The following is a 25,250-nucleotide window of genomic DNA, read 5'->3' as shown; positions in this document are numbered from 1 at the left end:
CTAGTGCAGTTTTCCTGTTGTTTGTTTTAATTTGCAGTGTTGGTACTACCCGATAAGCAGAAGGGAAGTGAGTCTTCATTACAGAAACCAGTGAAAATATCCTTGGGTGTTGTACTAGAAAGACTGGGTCTCCCTATCTGAAAAGTTTCCACCAAGGGTATTTTAATCTATGCATACAAAAAGTGACACACTAAAATGTTAACAAAATGAGCTAGAATGTAAGACCTACAGAAGCCGACCTTTTAACCTTTTTGGTTTACCATCTATCCCCCAGAGCACGGTAGATGGTAGGTGCTCAATCCATCCTCGGGGTATTGATCCTTGTCTAATATTTCCAAGCACTCATTAGAGGCAAGACACGTTGCCAGGCCCTAGAGACCCAGCAGTAAACAAAACAGGCTTTTTGCTCTCGAAGAACTCACTTCTCTCCTGCATGATGCTGACACTGAATGTTTAAAGGAAGAAAACTATGGTCGGGCGAGCTGAGTATTTAACTTTTATCAAAAACATTGTGTCTCATAAGTTCATTCCTTATAAGTCTTGAACCTAACTTTTGATTGAAAAACAGTGCTCGTGATTTTGTACTTCAAGAGAAATCTATGACACTCTGCCTGGTTATCCAACCACGAGGGTACCCAATGTGAGAAAAAAAAAATGTACTCTATTACACAATTACAGACATAAGTGGATATGGGCCACTGAGTTGGCTGGTCTTCTCAGTCAGAGAGTTTGAGCTGACTTATATCCCCAACAGTGTGATGAGTTAGTATTCTAACTAAAGGACTCTCCTGTCACTGGAAAGGACAGTCCTGATAAACTCCACTTTGGGATGCTTTCCTAAAGTTGCCAATAGTAGAAGTGGTCTCCAAAGATTGCATCTCTTCTCACTACCAGGAAGAATTTGGCCTCAGGTCTACAATGGCGGACGGGAAGGGTAGGATACCACAGGGCATTCTTGGAGGCTGGCTTGTGGTTAGATGGGACGGTGGAGTCTAGGAGTTTAGAATTGGGCAGGAGTTGTATATTCATGGGGGACTGATCTCATCCTGGGTTAGTGGCACCCCTTATTTCTGCAGAAGTAAGTATAAAACCCTTTAGGGGTGCCTGGGTGGTTCAGTGGGGTAAGCCTCTGCCTTAGGCTCAGGTCATGGCCTCAGAGTCCTGGGATCGAGCCCCACATCGGGCTCTCTGTTCAGAGCGGAGCCTGCTTCCCCCCCCTCTCTCTGCCTGCCTCTCTGCCTACTAGTGATCTCTCTCTCTCTGTCAAATAAATAAATAAAATCTTAAAACCTCTTTAGAGGAAAGCACAACAAAGTCAGGACCACTGCCATTCTACATATTATAATAAAGCAATAACGTCATGATTAAAGTACACCAAACCAAATGAGAAGCAAATCACCGTGGGTGATGCCCATCAAAAATAACAAGCAACAAATCTGGATCCTCAAAGACCAGCAATATTGGAATTTCATACACAGAATATAAAATAATTGTGTGTACCATGTTCTCAAGAGGATCAAGGATGAAGACGCTGTATGCAATGAAGCAGATTTTAAAAAAGAAGCCAATGGGATTTCTAAATATTAAATTATAAATGGTTAAATAAAACACTTCGTAGAAAGCTGAAACAGAATATTAGAGACCAATGAAGAGAGACTTAGCAACTGGAAAATACACCCAAGGAAATTGCCCAGAGCACAGCATAAAGAGCAAAGAGATAAATAGCATGAAAGGAAAGGTAAAAAATTTAAAGTAATAAAGCTGAAAATATTTCTTATCAACATTTCAGAAGCAACAGAAGGGCAGCATTTGAAGGATGTCCCAGAAATGATGAAAGACGCAAAGCCTCAGAAGCATAACATTCAATGAGTTATGGATTTTTCAGAGCAGCACAGCTAGACACATTGTAATGAAATTGTAGATCCTAATGTCAGACAAAAGTCTTAAAAACCTCCAGAGATGAAAGATAGATCCCCTACATGGAACACCATCAAGAATAGTGGAAAACTTGGCAGAAATAAATAGATCCCATAAATTCCTGAAATAGTAGTTGTAAAGGTTTAAGAAAAGAATTGCCATCAGTCAGAAAACCCACCCTTCAAAAATGAAGGAAAATTAGTAGTTTTTTCAGATAGGCAAAAACAAGAGATTTTACTACTTGCTGACCTTCACTTTAAAAAAATTCTTGAGATTTAACAAAAAAGAAAAATCATCCTGGAAGGATTGTCTTAGGAAAGTCAAATAGGTAATGAGTATGAAGAGCAATAGTAACAATAAATGTGCTTAAAAAAAAAAAAAAAACTGAGTAATGAACAATATAAGCACCTAACTTGGAAAAAGTAGGTAGAAAAGGATGGTCAGTATTAAATTATGACAATGCCCTTATGTTGTTTAGGACAATAATGGCAAGATAATATTCAACTTTGGACTTTTTAAGTTAACTGTTGATGGCATAAATTTAAGAGAATTTTTAAATAATAGAGGAGCACATGGATGTCTCAGTTGGTTGAGTGTACAATTCTTGATTCCAGCTCAGGTTGTGATCTCAGGGTCATGAGACTGAGCCCCACATTGGGGGAATTCCCAGTGGGGAATCTGCTTGGGATTCTCTCTCCCTCTTGCTCTGTTCCTCCTCCCACTCACTCTCCCTCTCCCTAAATAAACAAACAAAACTTTTTTTAAAAAAAGAGTATTTTTAAATAATAGAAATAGAATGTATAAATTCCAAACAATAGCAGAAAATGGAATATTTAAATAAAAAATTAAATCCATGGCAAATAAAGGTAAGCTATGAGAAGAGAAGAATTAGGAAAATCGTAATGCAAACCTAAGATGGTAAAGCAAAGTCCAGAGAGACAAATACCAAAACAGAGGTAAACCGACCAACTGAGCAGTTAACAACAGGTTGCTAATTGTAAAAGAATCCACCTATTCAATGTCTTAAAAAGGTACACTTAAATTGAAAGGATTCACAGAAGGGTTGACAGCAAAGCTACGGAAAAAGACATAGGCGAGCAGAAGAAAAGAGTGCCAGTGTATTACACTACCGTGAAACAGGTAATGAGTGAGAGCACTATAAGAACAAAGCCTTGAGTGTGGAGGAAGTGATCACATTATCAGTAAAAATGTAAAATTCACCATAAGAACAGAATAACTCGAAATATGAATAAACCTAATGAAATAATGTCAAAATTTATGGGAGTAGTAGAATTGGGGAAATCTACCACCTCGGTACTAGATTTAATCCTATGTTTCTCAAATAGTTTCAAGAGGAAAATCCTGTAAACAATGTAATTATCAAGCTTACTCAAATGCACACATGAGGAACCTTGTGTCCACCATTAACTAAAGCACATTCTGATCCATCTCGACATAGGTATTAGGCCATAAAGCAAATCTCAGTGAGGTTCAAAAGAATCATTGTTGTATGGGCCACATATCCAACCACAAGTTATTGAAATTATAAATGAATAACACAAAGAAAAGGACAAAACTTATAAATGATAAAATTAATTAAACAGATATATGCTAAAAATCTGTGAGACATAAAATTACAATAAAAATGCAAAATCTATAAAAGTGAATGACAAAATGGCTTACAAATTTATGGAAAGCAGTGAAAATGATATGTAGAGAGAAACATGTGGCTTTAAATCTTCTATTAAAAAAGAAGACAAAGTTAATGTGCAAATATATAACTTAAGGATTTACGAAAAGAAAAAATCTGAACGAATCCAAAGAAAATGGAAGAAACTAGAGGTAAAATCAGAAATAAATGAGTATAAAAATATCTATAGAAAGTATTTTTAAAGAGCAAAAGTTGTTTCTTTGAAGTTCGAATAAAATGGACAAATCTCTAGTGAAGTTGAACAAGTAAACTGTTTTTTAAATAAATGGAAACATTATATGTTTAAGAAGACAAAACTATTGGTATAGAATATTAAAACAATAAGTAAATATCATAAACGATCGTATGCCAAAAACAATTTGAAAATGTAAATGCAAGTATAATTTCTAGGAAAAATGTCTGTAACACATTGATCCTTACAGAAATAAGCAGCAGAAAGCAGGAACAGTCATAAGGCAAATAAATACATTAAATCAGGTGCTTAAGATCTTTCCAAAATGAAAAAACAGGATCTTATATTTAACTGGCAAGTCCTAAAAACTGTTTTTTTAAGGAGTATCTCATTCTAATGTAAAACCCTCCCAAAGAATTGAAAAAGAGGGTCGTCTTCTCAGTTTATTCTCTGAAGACAATACCACATCCACACTAAACCAGCTGAGCAAAGTGGAAGAAAAAAAAGATCGAATCAGGAGAAAAGACGAAGCACCTTAAACACGGGGTAACAGCAGCACAGCCGTCTGTAGAGAAAGGCAATTCACAGTGAAGAACTCGGGTTTATCCAAGGATTGCCAGTGATTTAACATTATGAATCTTTTTACTAGCATATGTTACAATAACAAATTAAAATGAAAAAACTGTGATTATCTTAATAGAAAAAATTGAACAAAATTTACCTCTCAATTATGATAACAAGCAATAACCACTAGCAAACTAGGAACAGCAGGAACTTATCCTAAGTCCCATAACGGGTAATTAATAAAAGCCGCAACACACATCAGTGTTAATGGAAAGGATTAAAAGACTCCCTTCAAAATGTGGATGGCCCAGGGTGTCTACCAGCATTGCTGCATGAGTCACTGCATTAAAGTTCTAGACAGCAAAGGCAAAAATAAAATTTTTAAAAGTGAAATTAAAAAGCATGAGAGTGGAAGGAAGAAACAGATCCTTTTCCTGATGATCAATACTTGTGTGGTTCTCGCAAGGCAATCCTGTGTCCTCTAAAGCAAGTGAAAGGTGGTGACAACTTGGCTTGAGAGGCCTTTACGAAGTCTGGGGACTTAGGAAAAAGCGATGCTAAATGCCTAAAAAAAATTGTATGCACAGTAAAGATGTGGAAATAGTGTTCCCTGTGCATTTATGTTAAGTAAACTCTGATTTGTCAGCTGGATTTTGAAAAAAATTATTAAAGTAACATTTCCTAATGTATTCGATCACAGAGAAATGCATATTAAAATATTAAGTCAGAGTAGAATGCAAAACAGTAGCTACACTATTGCAGCAACATAGTAGCTGCTTGGAAATCCATCCTGCAGCCTCCAGTGACCTTTTTTCCTTCCTTCTACATTTTGGAGTTTCCAAATTCTGCACACCTAACAGATATGGATAATTCTTCCATTGGGAAAAGTGAAATGTGCTCAAATGAAAGGCAAACCATTTGTGCATATAAATTATACACACTTATTACCTTTTAAGTATTCTAGATGTAGGACAGAATCGGTGCCTTAACTATTTTTATAAGATCATAGACATAGAAAGGTCACATTTGAATTCAAGTTGTTTGTGGAATGGGCATCGGGCAAATTTCTTTAAAATGCTGTCTTCACACTTTATTGACTAGCTGTTCTATAAAACATCCTGAGGAAGGGATCTTTAAGGTCTCTTCCGATATGCTTGGTTCTTATCTTCCTGTGCTGCCCTGTCCCACACGGGGGACGTTAGCCACGCGAGGCCACCAGGCACTGGCTGGTCTGCACTGAGGTGTGCTACGCATGTAAAATACAATACAAAAAATATCAAGACAATGTAAAAGAAGAAGAAGAAGGAGGAAGAGGAGGAGGAGGAGGAGAAAAATATCCCATTAATATTTTATACCAATTACATGTTGAAATGACAGTGTTCTGCATAGGTGAGGCTAAATAAAATTAACTAAAATTAATTTCACCGGTTTCATTATACTTCATTAAATATGAGTACCAGAACATTTAAAATTCTCTAAGTGGTCCACAGTACGTTTCCAAAAGAGAATAGTGCTTTATAATAGGTACCAGCAACTGGAAAGTTCTCCTGAGAAGAAAGTAGGAAGGAAATGTAATTTGAATTTTAGAGTCCACACGTACCACGGAATGCTGAGATTCCCCTCGTTATCTCCTGAATGGCTCAGCACTAATACAATGATTCAGGATCAAATCTGTAACCTACAACTCTCATCTTTCCACAAAGTATTTCATGACTTTGTGGCATGTCCCCATACACTCAAGGACAAAAAGATCACAGTTGTGTGAAAAGATAGGAGTTTTGTTGGTTAGTTTGTTCATTATCTAGGCAACCTGTCAACTCTTGGTGATAGCCGAATACTATTCCAGTGGTTCTGGGGGCACAACCAATTTTCCTGGAAATGGAACCTTGAAGTACAGTCAAGACACAGAGAAAATATAAAGTGATCAGGAGGGATAGCTGCTTCACTCGATGATCTATCTCCAAGAAGGCACCGCTGCCGCCGTGTCTGGAGAGAAGCTGCTGGGACAGCACCAGCCTCCAAGATGCGATGGGGATATGAGCATGTATATGGATTACTGACATGTCATAGTAATGTGTTGAATTCTGGAAATAGCCCCACTTTACACAGAGAAATAGTGTCCCTAAGGTTGTACCATAAGCAAGCTGCAGAGTCATTTTGAACGCAGGCCGCCTGCCCTCTGTGATGCCACTTCTCCAAAGCACACTTTCAAGCCACTTGTTAGAGGATGACATCGGATGAGTGTTGTTCCTGTGCCAGCATTTTTCTGGCTTCCTGCAGAAGGCACAACTCACGGTGCTTCTTGGACAACCTCCCCCACACGCCCAGCAGTTGTCTTCTGGGGCTGGAGGGAAGTGCGAACATACTGGCGGGTGCCCAGCAGACCCTGCACTGGTCCCGCCAGCCTCAAGTCCCTTGAGGGCTTCCTGTTTCCCCAAAGCGTCAAACACACTCACATCTTCCACTAAAATACCTGGTTTCCCATCAAATTCAGGCAGTGTGCTGCCCCCAACCATCTCAGTTAAGTTGGGGATCCTAGACATCCCTGCTTATGCTCTCACTGCAGAAATCCCTGGGCCCTGGGCAGCCAGTTGGAGAGCTGAGGCCGAGGGATGGACGGCTGGGGCCTCATGGTCTTGTTTCCTAGGAAGCCGGGCTGGTCCCAGCGGGCAGTGATGAGCTCTGCACATAGCCTGCTCTCCTGGCCTCACCCATCCCCAGTCCTGGAGGGGGCAGATCAGACCGCTGCGGGGGAGGGCTCTGTGGGGACACCACTGTCGGGAAGGTGTGCCAACCCCTGTGCTGTCCCCCAAGGATCCACGGGCTATGTTTCCAAGGAGGACGAGAAAGAGACACCTCTCTGAGGCAGGGGCCCTGAACTGGGGCACTGCTGCTTCCCAGACAGGGAGAGGGCTGGGGTCCGGAGCGCCACCAGTGCACGGCCGCTTCTCTGTGACCCAGGTGGACACAGCTCCGTGGTTGGGTCCTGCCCGTCGTGCGCAGCAGATGCACGGCCCCAGCGGTGGGGAACAGTCTCCTCTTCAATAGCACGAAGGAGAAAGAAGCATTTTCTTGCATTTTATGGCCTTTTCCTGATTATAGAAGAAATACCTTCTCATTAAAAAATGGAAAATAAAAGATACTCTATAGTTAGACATAAAAGGTCTCATTTCTGCCTCCAGAAATAGGTACGATCATTCCAGTGAGTCTCCTTGGCTTTCACCAGTGTGTGTGTGTGTGTGTGTGTGCGCGTGTGCGCGCATGTGTGAGCGTGCATGTGTGTGTGCGTGTGTGTGAACAGCGCTCTTGAACGCCCTGTCCATACACTTTGCAGGCTGCCTTTCAAGCTTACCAAAACAAAACCAGAGCATTGCCTTTTGTCTAAATAACCTTCCACCTCTGATTTTATTAATGGTGAAGACTATTTATTTTTTAATACTGACACGTCCTAACTCATCTAACCAACTATCTAGTCATGGATATTTGAGATTTTATTTCCTCTTTTCAGTATTCTGAATAGTGATGCACTGACTCTCTGTACATACGTATTTGTTCTTTCTCCAAGAGGTGGAATCACTGAAATGATATTAACTTTCTTAAAAGATCTGAAAGTCACAGTGCATGACCCATTACACACTACATTTAATAGCGTTAAGAATGAGCGCACACGCTACTGCATTTTTGCAAACACGGAGCAGCGCCAAGGTTTTTGGAAGTCTGTGCTAATTTAATAGGAATATTATATTTGGTGGTTTAAATTTGCATCCTTGAATTACTTATGAGTAAACCACATAGTGCATAATGATCATTTATAATTATTCTGTGAGTCATCTGCTTACGTCTGTCTATTTTTTATGATGGTATTAGACTACTGTCCCATATAACAATTCTTTTAACACTCATTTCATTAATCTATATGTAGATTAGTATACCAGCACCCCGTTTATAAAAACTGATGCTGCTTTGGAATAAGAAGTTAAATCCGTCTGACAGATTTTAAAGGTATATATTTGCCCATCTCCTCTGTATTCCCTGATCAACACTTTAAAATGATTTTCTCACATTTCATAAAATTAATATAATTAACATTCTATTATAGCCCTAAACTAAGATGAGAATTGACATCCTCATGATGTTCCGTTGTCCTATCCAAATCTATAGTGAGTCCCTTCAGTTGAAAAGTACCAGTTTTGGCAAATTCTTTATTTCTTTTGTTTAGACTCATACACAGTGAAGGTTCTGAGGCCCCGGCCCATCGATGGCTGTGTCCGGCACCGTGTGCATCTTCCGTGTGCAAAGACAGCATTTTCCCTGCTGCAATCTGCAAATACGTGTCAACATGTAAGAAACATACTGTCTTTTGTATGTTTATATCTTACCAATCCTTTTTGCTGAACTGCCTTTTTAATTCTGAGAATTTTTAGGTTGAGTGTTGTGAGTTCAAAATATAAAGGTATACAAACTTCTAGCTGAATTTCATATTTATGTTTCATTTCTTATTGTAATGGCTGGGACTTCCAGAAAACAGCCCAGTCAAAGATACATAGTGACTGACTTTCATGGGAATGACAGTGATGTTTGCTGTGTGATGCAGCCGCTTTTAGATAAATAGGTATTATGTGGAGGGTTTACCCTTCAGTTTTGCGTTTTCTCAGGTTTTAAATGGCTGTTGAATTTTATCAAGCAATACATCTTCCTCAAATCCAGTTAAGGAATATTTTTTTCACATTAAACCTACTAATGTGATGTTGTTGCCAATCCCTTTCCTATCATTGCATGATTTCTGCCACCATGAAATGTATCCAGTCAATCCTGCCACGTTATTGTTACCATACTGTTACATTCTCATTAATACTTTTAGGATTTTTATAGCCACTTTTACAAGTGAGACCTTGTAGTAATGTATTTGCTTGTCTAAGTAATTTATTTGCTTCTCTTTTTCCCCGTATTTTTGAGAAACGTTGGTAAAATGGGTAGCCGACTTTATAATCTACACCAGCATACTACTACTCTCTACGTTCAGAAAGAAGCTCTTACAGACTGGGACAGTGAGTGAGATCTGTGAGCTGGCAGCCGTCACAGGAGGCGGGAGACTGGGGGCTGTGACCAGGCTGCCCCACTTTGATCCAAGCTGAAGGGCTCACTATGTCCCAGAAAACACTTCATGAAAAAGATGAAAAAGAAAGAAATACTGATATTGACCAGGAATGTTTCCACCTGATATGTTTATTTTTTTCTGACCACGAGTGGGGTGAGTTGTTATTGTTGGTTTTTTTCATCAATATTTGTTTTTAAAATATGAATGTCTGTCTTTGTTTTTATCATTTTCCTAATTTTTCTCTAACTTTCCGATGCCTTGAAAGGGAGTTTACGCTGTGCCCGCGGCAGCACCATCGTCACTGGGGGCGTAGGTTTCCGGGGCGGGGAGGAAGGTACCACTGGCCGCGAACTACCCCTCGGAAGCGGTGCACGTCGCGTTTGGTTATTTTATAAAAGGCTTGTTTTTGTCGCGTTGATTTCTGCCTCATTCATTCATTTTTCGTCATCTTCCGGCTTCTTTACAGCTCACCCTCCCTTTCCACTGCGCTGGGGCGGGCGGGCAGGGTCGCACCACCGCTGTGCTTTCTCGAATGCGCTTCCTCTGTTTTTTCCATTTTCGTTATGAAAGCCCCAGCAGCAATGAAATAGAGACCAGTGCGATGGTCCCCACCTCCCCAGCATCCTGGGTGCTCACCCCCACCCCGATTCCGCGGCGGCCCCGACCCCCCTGCGGCTCCGCGCACCGGCTGCAGCACGCGCGCCCTGGGAGCGAGGGCTCTTTTGGAAAGCGTGAGCACGGGAAACCCTGTCACCCGACAGCTGCGCCAGACTAGCGCGACCTCCTTAGAATTATTAATATCTAGTTGTATTAAGTGTCCAGTTGTCTCACGGTTTTTGGTTTGGTTTGTTCAAACCAGGATCACAGGAATTTTCATGTGTTACTGGGGAGGTCTCTAACGACTCTTCTTAAAAAGAAGGAGTTGGCGCGATCAGATACTATTTACATACAGTGGAATTCACTCTTCCACGTGGACCCATGCCAGCCTCGGACAACTGACCACAACCCCGCACCGTGCCCTCTGTGTCTCTGTAGTCAGGACCCCCCTCCCACCCCTAATCCCTGGAAACCACTGATCAGCTTTGGATCCACAGTGTCTCTTTCCCTGGAACATCAGGAAAAGGGGATCATATAGGACACACATGTCTGGTCCTGCACTCTCCCTTGGCGTGATGTCTTCGGGATTCGGTCGCCTTGCACCCGAGGTCCATCCCGATCATAGGCCATGATTTGGACATGCCCAGGTTTGTCGGTCATTCAACAAATCAGTGGATATGTGGATTGTCCCCAAGTTTGTTGCTCACCAAGAAAGCCAGTGTGAGCAATTGTGTATAGGTTTTCATGTGGACATGCCTCTTGGTTTTTCTTGGGTAAATACCCAGCAGTGAGATCACGGGGTACAGGACATGGGTATGTTTACAAGAAACTGCTAAACTGATTTCCAAAGTGATCCTAACTTTCACATTCCCACCAGCAAGCTGCCCCACATCTCCCCACGTACATGCCACCACCTGTGTAGGGTTTCAGTTACAGCTATTCTAATAGGGGGGAGGGTCTCAATATGGATTTAGTCTGCATTTTCCTAATGGTAGAGAGCACTGAGCATGTCTTCATGTGCTCAGCCACCATCCGTATATTCTTGCTGGCGATGTGTCTGCTCACATATTTTGCCCATCTTCTTATTACTGACTTCTAAGAGTTCATGGTATATTCCAGATATCAATTCTTCATCAGATATATGTTTTGCTCATCTATCTATGGGCTGTGACCAGGCTGCAAGACCTTGTGATTTTTCTTTTCATTTTATTAAAAGTACTTTCAATGGACAACATGTAATTTTGATGAAGTACAATGTATCAGTACATTTTCCTTTATGGTTCAGGCTTTTGTGCCTAACTAGGAAGTCTTTCCCTAATTCAAGGTTAGAATTTTTTTTCTTTTAGGTTTTCTTTCAGAAGTTCTAGGGTTTTTTGTCTTGTAATCAAGTCTATAATCTATTTTCAGTTAATTTTTGTATATGATGTACAGTATTGCTTAGGGTCTCTTTGTTTATTATAAAGATGAATTGTTCCTAAGCCATTTATTGGAAAGGCAAGCTTTCTCTATTAAATGCCTTTGTAGCTTTGTCAAAAACAAATTAACCATCTATGCATGTGACTATTTCTGGAAGGTCTGTTACTATGTCTATTGATCTTTGTTCCTATGGGTTTGCCAATTATATAACACCTCCACTCCTGTAGCTTTATCGTAAGCATTCAAATCAGTTACATATGATTCCTCTGCATTTTTGTTCAAAACTACTATGGCTGCTCTCCTTTCTCCAGCTTCCCAGACAGCGTCACCTTGTCAATTTCAACACACAGGGATTTTGTTTAGGATGACATAGATTATAGATCAATTTGGAGAGAACTGATAACATTATGGAGTCTTCTCGCCCATTAATATAAAATATCTCTCCATTTATTAATGTCCTTGATTTCTCCAATCAATGTTTCATAGTTTTCAGGACCTATGTTTTGTTAGAATAACCTGTAAATATTTCATGGTTTGAGTGCTTTAACGATACTGCTATGTTATTTTAATTTCCAATTGTTCATCACCAGTAATACAGGAATACAATTGAATTTTCACACTAACCTTGTGTCCAGCAACTTGCTAACCCCACTCATGAGAACTAGTAGCTTTTAGTAGACTCTTTGAGATAGTCGTATGACAATCATTTTGTCTGTATACTGTCGGCACTTTGTCTGCTTTCCAATGTTTTCCTTTTGCCTTATTGCCTTATTGCATTGCCTCCACCCAGAAGTTAGGACTTCTGGCAAAATTTCGCACAGGAATGGGAAGAGCACAAACACTTACCTTGTTCTCCATCTTTGAGAAAAAAACATCAGACATTCACTACTAAATACAACATTAGCTGTGACTCTTTGAAGGATGTCCTTTCTTACTTTGAAGACATTCCCTTTAATTCCTAGTTGACTTCAGGGCACCTGGGGGGCTCAGTTGGTTAAGTGTCTGCCTTTGGCTCAGGTCATGATCCTGGGGTCCTGAGATCAATCCCCATATCCTGCTCCCAGCTCAGTGGGAGCCTGCTTCTCCCTCTCCCTCTGCCGCTCCCCCCTGCTTCTACTCTGTCTTGCTCTCTCTCAAATAAATAATTTAAAAATCCTACAAAAAAAATTCTTAGTTGACCTAGAGCTTCGTTTATTATTTTTTTAATCTGAATAGATGTTGAGTTTGACAAATGCATTTTCTGCATCTACTGAAATGATCATATTGCTTTTCTCCTTTATCTTTTTGATAAAGTAGATAACATTGATTTGCTAATGTGGAACCAGCATTGATTTCCTAGAAAGAGCCCTGCTTGGTCATGATGTATTATCAGTTTTATATGTTGTTACTATCATGTTGAAGGCATTTGCATCTCTGTTTATGAAGTATATTGGTCTGTAATTGTCTCTCTTTGCACTAGCTGGTTTCCAAATCAGAGGAATGGTGAATGAACGAATGAATAATGAATGAATGAATAAATAAATATTGGGCAATGTTATTCCTCCTTTTATTTTCAAACAAGTTTACTTAAATTTGGTATCATTTCTTCCTTAAATATTTGATAGAACTCCACTGATGCTGTCTGGGTCTGGAGTGTTCTCTCTTGGAAAGATTAAAATTATGAATTCAATATTTCTGATATATATGGTTCTATCGTGTTTTCTACTTCTTGAGTGAGCACAGGTAGCCGTGACTCACAAATATTTTGTCTCTGTCATCTAAGCTGTTGAGTTTACTGTTATGAAGTAGCCTATAATATTTTCCTGTTTCATTTTTATAGTAAGATCCATAGTGACTTTTCTCATCTGATTCCTGATATTAATAGTTGGTGTTGTCCCTCTTTTTTTATTTTTTAGGTAGGCTCCACACCCAGTGTAGCGCCCAGTGTGGGCTGTGAACTCACAACCCTGAGATCAAGACCTGAGCAGAGATGGAGTCAGATGCTTAACTGACTGAGCCACACAGGCGTCCTCTTTTTTCTCTTATTCCCTGTAGCCAGGGTTTTGTCAGTCATACTGACCATTCAAGAAAGAAAGGGAGAAAAGGAGAAAGGGGAAAAGGAGGAAAGGAGGGAAGGTAAAGTGGGAAAAAAGGAGGGAGAGAGGGAGGGAGGAAGAAAAAAGAAGGAAAGGGAGAAAGAAATTGGTTTCATTGATTTTCTCTATATTTTTCTGTTTCCAGTTTCTTTGATTTCTGCTCTTTCAATACTATTTTTTCCTTCTGCTAGTTTCAGGTAAATTAGCTCTCCTTTCTAGATTTTTAAGGTGGAAGCTTTAGATCATTGATTTCATACCTTTCTTCATATTTTCTTCATTTTTCTTTTCTTGATGAGAAAATGTAGGTCTGGTCTCTGAGTGGCTGTCAAGCACACAACACAGCATTGCGGACTGTAGTCACGGAGCTGTGCCTCCCACCCCTGGAAGGTGCGCGTCTTCCAACCGCAGGTTTCTACTTTGACCAACATCGGCCCAACCCCTACTCCAACCTTGGTGACAGCAATTTCCTCTTTCTCTGAGTTCAGCTTTGATAGATCCTGCATGGAAGTGAGGTCAGACAGTATTTGTCTTTCTGCATCTGACTTACCTCACTTCACAGAATGCCCTCAGGGTCCATCGTGTTGTCAAGAAGGACAGTATTCCTTTCTTTCTCCTGGCCGAGTGCTACTGCATGAGTGTATTAGAGTGTATTACCACCTGATTGTCCATGAGTGCCTGCGGTTAAAAGACAGACACTGAGACCGTTTCCATATCATGGCTAGTGTGAATAATGCCGCAGTAAACACGGGAGCGCAGGTATCGCCTCGAGATCAGGACTGCAGTTCACGTAACCATATGCCCAGAAGTGGACGGCTGGATCATAGGGTAGTTCTACCTTTAATGGTAGGGTTGAGCTCTATACTGTTTGGGTCCGTGGCTTCACCAATGACATCCCCAGCGAGAGTGCCTGCCTTTCGGATCACGGTCATTCTGACAGGTGCGAGGTGACGTCTCATCATGGGCTTCATCTGCATTTCCCAGATGCCGAGTGATGGAGAGCACGTCTGTTGTCATCTGTGTGTCTTCTTTGGAAAAAAATGTCTAATTTAGTTCCTCTGCACATTTTTAAAATAGATGGCTTGTTGTTGTTGTTACTGACTTGTAGGAGTTCTTCATATATTTTGGATATTAACTCCTTAACCGAGGTCTGATTTGCAAATATTTGTTCTCATTCTATAGGTTGCTGTATCATTTTCTCCTCCTCCTCCTCCTCCTTCTTCTTCTTTTGCTATGCAGAATCTTTTAAGTTTCATGTAGATTCACTTTTTAATTTTTGCTTTTGTTGCTTGTGTTTTTGGTGTTGTATCCAAAAGCTTGTTGCCAAGGCCATCATCAAGGAGTTTTTTTTCTTTGTTTTCTTCAAGGGGTTTTACGGTTTGAGGTCTCATGCTTAAGTCTTTTTAATTTTTGTGAGCGTTGTAAAACAGAGGTCCAATTTTATCTTTTCAATTGAACTATAGTTGACATACAACATTAGAATAGTTTCAGATATGACATAGTAATTCAACATTTATATATTATGAAATTTCACTTTTCTGCCTGTGGTTATCCAATTTTCCCAGCGCCATTTATTGAAGAGACTATTTCTTCCTCACTGACTATTCTTGCTCCCTTGTCAAATACTAGTTTATCATATATGCAAGAGTTCATTTTGGGGCTTTCCAAAGTCTATTTTGATGCCAGTACTGTGCCATTGTGATTACTGTAGCTTGTATTATAGTTTGAAATCAGGACGTGTGGTGCCTCCAGGTTTGTTCTTTCTGTCTCGGGACTGCTTGGCCAGTCAGGATCTTTCCTGGTTCCAAAATATTTTAGGATCTTTTCTATTTCTGTGGAAAATGCCATTGGAATTTTGATAAGGATTGCATTGAATCTATGTAAGGCTTTGGGTAGTGTGGACATTTTAACAATATTAATTCTTCTGATCCATGAACACAGACGCATGTTTTTCCATTTGTTTGTGTCTTCTCCAATCTCTTCCATCTAAGTCCTGTTGTTTCCAGAGCACGGATCTTTCATTTTTTGGTTAAACTTATTTCTAAGTATTTTAGGGTTTTGTTTTTGTTTTTGTTTTTGTGAAAAGGATTGATTTCTTTATTTCTTTTTTCATATATTATAGGAAATAGAAGAGCAACTGATTCTGTTGATTTTTTATCCTGCGACGTTACTGAATTTATTGATTAGTTCCAACAGATTTTGGCTTAGTCGTTAGGATTTTCTCTGTATTAGATCACCTCACCTGCAAATAAACACAATTTTACTCCTTGCTTTCCGAGCTGGGTGCTTTTTCTTTCCTCGTGCCTGATGGTTCCAGCCACGACGTCCAGAACTATGTTGAATAGCGGCGGTGAGAGCTGACACCTTTGCTGTTCCTGATCTTAGGGGAAAAGCCTTCAGCCTCTCCCTCTGGAGTGTGACGTTCGCTGCCGGTTGGTCACACAGGCCTTAATTATGTTGAGGGGTGTTCATTCTGTCCTCCGCTCATCGAGCCCTTTGGTCATGAGAGGACGTTGTATGTTGTGCTTCTCCTGCCCCTGTTAGGAGGATCACAGGTTTCCGTCCTTCAGTCTCCTCACTCGACGCCTCATACTTACCGATCAGCAGACGTTGAACCATCCTTGCGTCCCAGCGACGGGTCCCGCTTGATCGCGGCGTCCGCTTCCTTGGATGTGTTGAATTCAATTTGCTAATATTTTGTTGAGAATGTCTTGTTTTTCAGTATAGGTGTTTTTAATGCTATACATTTCTGTCCAAATACGGCTTTAGCTATGTTTCACAGGCAGTTTTAAAATTGACTTTCACTTACATTCAATTCTAAATATTTTTAAATTTCCTCTCGGTTCCTCTTTCAGCTACATATTACTTGGCAGGTTTTCATTTAATTTCCAGATATTTGAAAATTCTCTGGACTTGTTTTTTGGTAGGGACTCCTAAATTAATGATATTGTGGCAGAAGAACAAATTTTATATCTTTTATTATTTAATTAAAAGCTGTTGACTTGTTTTCTGGCTAAGAGTACTATTGACCTAGGCGCATGTCCCATGTGCACACAAGGAACACACATGCCGTTGGTAGGGAGAGCGTTCTATAAGTGTTCGTTGACCCGAGTTGGTGGACAGTGTTGTGTGAGTGTGCGCAGTGTCACTGATACTTGGCCTTCCTGCTCTGTGGAATCCTGATCGATGAGTGCCAGTGTCTCCAACTGCCCTCGTGTCTCTTTTTGTTTAATTCAACCCATCCTTGTTTCAGGTGTACGGAAGTTCTCTCACCAGATGCAGACGCAGTTAGCGTTGTTATGCCTCCTCGTATGCTCTTAAGTATGTTTTGGTGGTTATGGGATGTCCCTTTTCATCCCTGACAATAGTTCATGTTCTGAATTCCAATCTGCCTAATACTAATACCCCCGCCTACTTCTGATCTGTATTTGCATGCTGTATGTTTTCTATGTTCTTACTTTTATCTACTCTACTTCTGTATTTTTTAAATGAGTTTCTTTTTATTTAGGATTTTATTTATTTATTTGACAGAGAGAATGAGCACATGTAGGCAGAGTGGCTGGCAGAGGGAGAGGGAGAAGCAGGCTTCCTCCCAAGGAGGGAGCCCAAAATGGGGCTCGACCCCAGAACCCTGAGATCATGACCTGAGCCGAAAGCAGACGCTTAACCCACTGAGCCACCCAGGCGCCCTTTCAATGACTTTCTTGAGAACATCATATATTTGAGGATGAATATCTGCCTTTAATTGGGGAGCTTAAACCTTTGTACTTAAATCTATCATCTTGTGGTTGCTATTTTTCTTAAAGATTTTATTTATTTATTTGACAGAGTGAGAGAGATCACAAGTAGGCAGAGAGGCAGCCAGAGAGAGAGGGGGGGAAGCAGGCTTCCTTCTAAGCAGAGAGCCTGATGTGGGGCTCCATCCCAGGACCCTGAGATCATGACCCAAACCGAAGGCAGAGGATTTAACCCACTGAGCTACCCAGGTGCTCGTGGTTGCTATTTTTTAAAATATTTGTTCCATCTGTACTTTGATCCTTTTTTCTTTTCCAGCCTGCTTTTGTGTTATTTGATATGATTCTAATTTTATCTCCACTATTGTTTTATTAGTTACAACTTTTTAAATAATTTTAAGTGTTCACTCTGTGCTTTATAAAATGTACTTACTTTATCAGAATTCACCTCCAAATAATATTGTAAAACTTACTATACGGTTTAATAGCCCTACAGCTCCATAATTCCTGTTCCTCCTTCCATCGTTTGTGGTTACTGACATATATTTTAATTTTTACTTGGAGATAACACATCTATTAGTTCACTACTGCTTATTCTTTATACAGTTAGTTATCTTTTGGAGCAATTAAAAAAGGAAAAGTTATGTTTACCTTCCTGTAGCTTATTTCTAGAACTCTGTGTTTCTTCTTGCACAGTTAGCCTCTCCCTGCTATTATATAATGTCTGCTTGATAAGCTTCCTTATAATTTCTTGAATACAGGCTGACTGACAATGAATTCTCTTCAGCTTTAGTTTGTTTGGAAAAATATTTATTTCACCTTATTTTTGAGTGCTGTTTTTTCTGCTGAGATATTTTTATTTCAGTCTTTTAAAAATGTCCTTTGGTGCCTTCCGGCTTCTATAGGTTCTGACAATAAAACTCTTGCAATTTTAAGATTTGTTTCTATCTATGTAGTGTGTTTTTTTTCTTTAGTTGTCTTCAAGATTTATTTTTAATCTTTGAATCTGAAATTTGAATATGATTTGTCTCATTTTCAGTCTTGGGAGTTTGCTGAGTTTGGAGTCATGTTTTGATAAGCTTCATAAATTTTTTTCTCTCTTCTGGTCATTATTTCTTCAAATATTTTTTCTGCCATATTTTCTCTCCTTCTCAGACTTCAATTATATGTATATTAAACCATTTGTTATAATGTCATAGTGCTGAGAAAGTATCCTCTATTTTTTTCACCTGTTTTCTCTTTGTGTTACAATTTCAGCAATTTCTAATGACCTATCTTAAGTTCACTCATTCCTTCCTTGGATGTATCACATCTACTCATGAATCCATTGAAGTAATTCTTAATTTCTCTATCATGCTTTTTCCCTCGTATTTCAGATTGATTTTTTCTTATATTTTCCATATCTGTGATGAAATTCTCTATCTATTTATGTAGTTTGCCCTCCTTTTCTATTAATTCATGAAGATATTAATCATAGTAATTCAAAGTCTCTGTCTGATAGTTCAGCATCTGTGTCATCTGAGGATCTGGTTCTTTTGCTTATTTTATCTCTTGATTATGGTTTATCATCTCTTGCTTTGTTTGTGTGTCTTGTGACTTTTTAGTTGAATGCCATACATGATGAGTAGAACAATAGAGGGTGCAGGGAATAGGATTTACTCCTAGAAATGGGCACCCCTTTTCTTCTGTAAAGCTGCTAGTAAAGGAGGTGTCTCCATATATTTGAGTGTTGACCTGGATTTGGACTTCGTTGCTGCAGTAGCCTGTAACACCCCATAGGCTTCAAAACCCTTCAATGATGCCTTTTGCTTGGGGAAGTTCCGGGGTATCTGACAGACTTTCTTAATATTTGTGGTCTCCTCCTTCAGTTTGCAGCCATCCTCCTATTTCTGCATCACAAGAAAGGGTCATTCTCCATGTCTTGCCCTGCAACACCAGCAAATGGCTGTTTCTCTCATTCATCTGCTTAGTGGACAGCAGGCCTGGTCCAATCTCAGACCCAGATAACCTTCTTATCTGGGCTTCAAGTATGAGAATTTCCTAATGTTTCTGCTTCTTTTAAAAAAGTTGAGGGATTTTGAGTTTGTGCTCATGTTTCTCATTTCTCTTCTCCCCAGTTATATCAGTACATTTTGGGGTTGTCCATTCAGATTATAATTATTTTGTAATTCCTTCTCCATCAAGAATATTGCTTAGAATTATTCACCTACTCCTGTAACCAAATTAACAAGTATTCTATGTGACTGACAGATTATTGATAATTCCAGATATTCTGAAAACTGACAAGCCCCATTCTTAGTTTTTGCTTTAGATTAATTTCTCAGTTGGTGGAGGAAATTAAAGAGAGACTATACATTTTCATGATATAAACTTTTCCCAAACTTCTCATATTCTATAAAAGGATTCTAAAGTGTCATGATTTTCTAAAGTGTTGGTGCTGTCCTGATTTGGAAATCAGAGGAAATGTAAGATCAAGTCTGCTTTTTAAAATCTAACTGGTGACTGCTTGAGAAAAGAGGACCGGCACATCCCACATAACCATATAAAAGTAGACAAAGTCAAAACATAAATGGCACAGCAAAAGAATAAAAACAGATTAAAAGAAAGGACTTACAGAGAACACACTGATGGTCACCAGAGGGGTGGGGGGGATGGGTTAACAGGTGATGGGGTTGAAGGGGTGCACTTGTGCTTAGAACACCAGGTGCTGTATGGAAATGTTGAATCACTACATTGTACACCTGAAACTAATATTATACTGTATGTTAAATAAGATTAAAATAAAAACTTAAAAAATAATAAAAATAAAGGAATTACAAGATACCATTAAAAACAGGATATGATAATATAACAGAAGAAATATAAAAACCAGGAAAGCAGACATAAATATGCTCAACTACATCTTTAAAAGTCAAAGGCAGAGACTGTGCCTTTCAATAGTGAACCTGAGCTTAAAACAAAAGACGAGGCAAAACTGACAGGAGCGACACCATGGGGATGTAGCATAGCGCAGCCAGAAGAGAAGCAACACTCCCTGGAGAATTTGAGGCGAAAACTTTGGTGTGACAAAGCTGATCTGTTGCTCATTTGAGAACATGTTTCCCTTACTGATGCATGTGTCTGACTTCCCTGTTAGAATACGTTTCTTTAATCACAGACTTTTGTCCTCATAATTCTCTAAAGCTCGCCAACCAACTAACGGTGTCTGGTGCTGAAGAATGACGTAAATTTATGTCCACTTCTGTGTCAAGCGGTGCCTCTCCCTCTCATACATACAGTTTAACAGGACATAGTGGGCAAGATACATGGCACAGCCACATTGCACACCCCTGCTGCTCTCAGTGTTGCACGGAGGCCAGAGACAAATCGATGTGTTGTTTGCTTTCTATTTTACGTATCACCTTCTCTCATTATCCTCATCTCTTGTTCCAGAGATGCATGCTTGAGACTTTTCCTGCACTGTCTTCCATCATTACATCCAGAATCAGCTCTTCATTTTAATGATTTTAATTGCCAGCGTTCAAAAGTTCCCTTGCATTCTTTTCTCGCATCTGACTATCTTTCTGCACGACTTTGCATCTTGGCTGCTCTCTTTTGATCTTATCTTTTGCTGCTTTTCTGTAACACTCTTTTTTTTTCTAATAAGGTAAACCAAATGTTAATTTGTCCAACATATTTATCAGTTCCCATGCAAGAACCTGTTCCTAGGTTTGTTTCTCTTCCACATCTTTTGAATAAATTAATCTTTTATGGAGCAGAATATGATTAGGCTCCCCACCCTGTCTTCCATCAGCTCTCTCTCTCTCTCTCTCTCTGGTCATCTTTGAATGAGGTCGATTTGGCTTTTTTCCCACCAAGGTGTTGGTAGAATCAGCTTCTTTGATTTTAAGCTAAAGGGCAAGGTTGTACAGACAACTTTTAGACAAATCTCCACGTTCCACCAAACTACTATTTAATGCATCTTTACTGGACAGAACCTCCCATTGCTTGATATTCTGAATCTAAGTAATTTTCTTTCTGAGCAGCTTGAAGGACCCAGAAGTTCTCATTTTTACAAGTACGGTACAGAGAGTCCATAGGAAGCATCGTTTCCACACTGGCCTCTCTCCTCTTCTGCTTGCTATCATCCTTGTGTCCCAAGATGTGGTGCAACCCCTCTCCTCCCTGGAAAGATGGGCTCCCCCTGCTGCATGGGAGAAAGGGGATGTCGGTGGAAGAGAGAAAGCAAAGACACCGACCTAAGTGTGGGGGAGCTCCTCAAGAGAAGAGTACATCTGTGCCGGTGGCCCACTGACTCTCCTCCCCAGCAGTCTTGCCTTGAATCAATTTCCGAGATCTGGGAATGAGTGAGTCCTGGCTTATTTCTCAATTCAACCCATTCATACTGTAATTAGGGATAATTCCTTAAAAAGCCACTAAATTATTCATTAGACTTAAGTTTCTAGTACAGCTGTAACTTTGCATATTTTAAAAATGCTTGGATTTACTTTTCAATGAGAAAAACACTCTGTCTTCTCTGTGTCTGCTCTGCTTCACTTTGCTGAAGGAACTATGGGTCCCGAGCCAAGGAAAGAGGGAAAATTCCACAACACTCTGTAAAGAGCCAGGGCTTACACACCACCCAGTTCCAGTGGGATAATGGGGCTCACACTTGCTGCCCCATCCCTGCCCCCTGCCCCTCTCTATCTTCATCTGTGGTGTGGCCACACTCAGCCACGTGTGATGACCAGACACAACATTTCTCATGTGTTTGTCTCTTGGCACATTCTATGCCCTTCGTTTGGAATCCCATTCCCCTCCCCTATTCAAGTTCTGCTAAGTCTTGGAGATGTGTTTCAGGTGTCATCACCTCCCCCCAGGGCTGGGCCCTCTCCTGATGATCCCCATCCTAAGACTCTCCTCAAAGGTCCACAGAGAGCATACAAGATCCATGTTGCATGATATCATCTTCTGACTTGCCTATTCCCCACTGGAGCATGACCTCCTTCCCAGCACCCTGCATGGCCGGCAGGAGCATGGTCCAGGGAATGAAGCAAGAGTATGATATTAACCATTAGGTTCCAGGATGAAAAGCAGCCAATGTGCTTTTTTCAGATTGGCATATAATGGCAGAGCATCCCTAGTACCTTCAATATAAGTGAGTCTAATATAGATCAAAATGAAGTAAAGTCCTTTATAATATTTATCAGGCTTCAGATGACTTAGCTAAATTCACAGCTATGCTAATATTACATGAGACCCTGTTGCTGTGCAGTCAGCTACCCAACAACATATCGGGTTGTGAGATATTAACACGAGTGTCCAAGGCCACCCAACACCACCATCCCTGCCTGTTTCAATGTCTAATCCAGTTCAGCATATGGTGTGATTAGTCAAACAAAGCTGCTATCTATGTCTTATCTTTGGAGCTCATGGCACATCTTGACCTTGTCCTGTGTACAAAACATGACTCCAAAGTGATTATTACACAAAATTACTACCCACCCAAGAAAGGAAAATGAGCTTCGCTCACCAGACCTATTTAAAATGAGGGGGTTTGACTCATTCTTCTGGTTCTTTTGGAGTTCTGATGGTGTTCCTTTGATTAATTGAAATCAGATCAATAAAACATATCTATGATATAAAGCCATTAACTTACGAATAAAACAATGTATAACAAGGTTGATCAACTTAAAAAATCAACTATATGTCATATTTATACATGATATATTAATATAAGATATGCAATGTTTTATATTTTAAATGTATAACTATATAATAAAAATAAATGTAATATCTAAATTTATTGATCTATAATAGGATAAAAAATTTAATAGCAATTTTTGAGAGAGAGAGAGAGAGATCCTGAGTGGGTGAGCAGGTGGTGGGGGTGGGATAGGGGCAGAGAGAGGGAGAATCCTAAGCAGTTTCTGTGCCCAGGAGGGGGCCTGACCCAGTGCTTGATCTTATGACCCCAAGATCATGAACTGAGCTGAGATCAAGAGCCCACTGCTCAAGTTGCTGGGCCGCCCAAGCGCCCCTTCATAATTGCTTTTACCAGTATTCTGAAGCTTGACCTGTAACATGGTTCAGTGCATTTTTATTTTCTTAACTCTGGTGAACCCACAACCACGTGTCTTCTTTGTTAGTTGACCTGGAGCTGACTTTGCCTTCTGCAGTTACGAGCTCTCTTCCCCGCTTCTCTGTTAAGCAGTTAGTAACACACAAGCCACCCCCTCAATACCTTGTGTGTACACAGGGCATTTAACACCTGCTTTGTACAACAGTAGTTCCTAAAAATTCTGAAATTTATTTAAAAAATCAAAATTTTCACAAAGTTTGAAAACTCCCATCTCAAACACATGCATTTAACTGTTATTAAATTACCTCTAGAGACAGACACATTTGTCCCCAAAAGACAAGTAAGAGTGTAAGTCTTATATTCTTATGGGTTATAAGTTCAAAAAAACCAAAAACAAAGACAAACCAGGGAAAAATAGAAGCAGAGATTTTGCAGATAGTGGACCAGGTCAGAATGATTATTCTATTATCAACCATGTTAGTGAGAAATATTATTTTGTTTTGTCCTTTAAAATAAAGTAGTCAAAAGTCAAAGGTAAGATGAACATAAATCTGCTTTGAATAAAGTATGAGATGTTGGCCACACAATAAAGAATAGCCATACGAGAGAAAATCTGTTAGTTGCCACGAGCGTCCTTAACTACGTATTTAGCACGTTCATAGTAAAGGTTTTCTTTTTTTTAAATTAATTAATTAATTAATTAATTTGACAGTGAGAGACACAGTGAGAGAGGGACCACAAGCAAGGGCAGTGGGAGAGGGAGAATGTGCTTCCTGCGGAGCAGAGAGCCCAATGTAGGGCTCGAGCACAGGACCCTGGGATCATGACCTGAGCCGAAGGCAGACTCTTGATGACTGAGCCCCCCAGGTGCCTCCACAGTAAGGGTTTTCTAAGAAGAGGAGCAGGTATACCGAGAAGTGTCTCTGTGATACTCAAGGATGGTACATGAGCCAGCGGAAGTCATGGAGTCCTTACGTGATACGTGTAATCTGATCATCCTGTATGGTCATTGAATTAAGTAGGAAACAGGATCATCTTAGCCTAAAATGTCTATAAATGTATGCGTGATATGAACTCAGATTTTAACGACCCAGTAATGCACCACTACAAGGACAGAAGGCAAGTTTCAGTCAAGAACCATCAAAGCCTGTGACAAACACGAACACTTGAGCTGTTCCTCCTGATTTGTTACTAAACAAGGTCTCTAGCAAACTAGAACATGCAAGGTAGGCAGAGGGAGAAGGAAATAAATACATGTCCTAAACTGGCACGGTGTGATCCACAGGAACACGTCCTTGTTACTGAATTTTACAGACGCACATTGAGAAAAGCTTGGTAGGAAGGAGATTACAGGAAGATAATGTAATTCTGAAGTCATAAAATATTCCATAATGGAAGGCGTTGCAAGATCATCTTGGCATGGACAACGCTCGCTTTTATACTATGATCTATGTTAAGGTGATTTTAAAAATCAATTTAAAAATTCACAAGATGATTTTATTCTCTTGTTGCTACATAGGTTTATTATACAATCTTTCATCCAGAGATTATTTCATGAGAGTCTGTTCCAGGACAAATGTTCTTTCAGGCCACTAGGCTCCAAAGATAGAACAAAATCCATCTTCCGAATAGTATATTTTTATAGGTCCTTCCCAATAGCACCCCCAGCATGCAGGCAAAACTCACAAGCATCTTGCAGGTGCCCCCGTCCTGCAGACCAGGGAGCTTGGCTACATGAGCCCTACCCCACAAGAGGAACGTGTGGGCAATGACCTTCTGATCCATTAGTACTCCTATTAAGAGCAGAAGACTCAGCCAGAGCCTAAAAACTGAGCACTGAGAACTGGGATTCTATCAAAATCCCCTCAGCCATACCTTCATCTTAAAAACAGATTCCACAGTCTAAAA

At 40.0% G+C, this 25,250-nt stretch overlaps 1 protein-coding gene across 1 annotated transcript in view; it reads right to left on the bottom strand.

Annotated features, from left to right (window-relative positions):
• The window catches only part of TCERG1L (transcription elongation regulator 1 like), a 177,222-nt gene that overhangs the window by 148,313 nt on the left and 3,659 nt on the right, over window positions 1-25,250 (bottom strand). The window lies entirely within an intron of this gene.

This window comes from Lontra canadensis, unplaced genomic scaffold (genome assembly GCF_010015895.1).
Source record: "Lontra canadensis isolate GAN:19392208 unplaced genomic scaffold, GSC_riverotter_1.0 scaffold79, whole genome shotgun sequence".
Taxonomy (NCBI): Eukaryota; Metazoa; Chordata; class Mammalia; order Carnivora; family Mustelidae; genus Lontra; species Lontra canadensis.
Note: the sequence above shows the minus strand (reverse complement) of the source record. Positions and strands in the feature narration are given on the sequence as shown.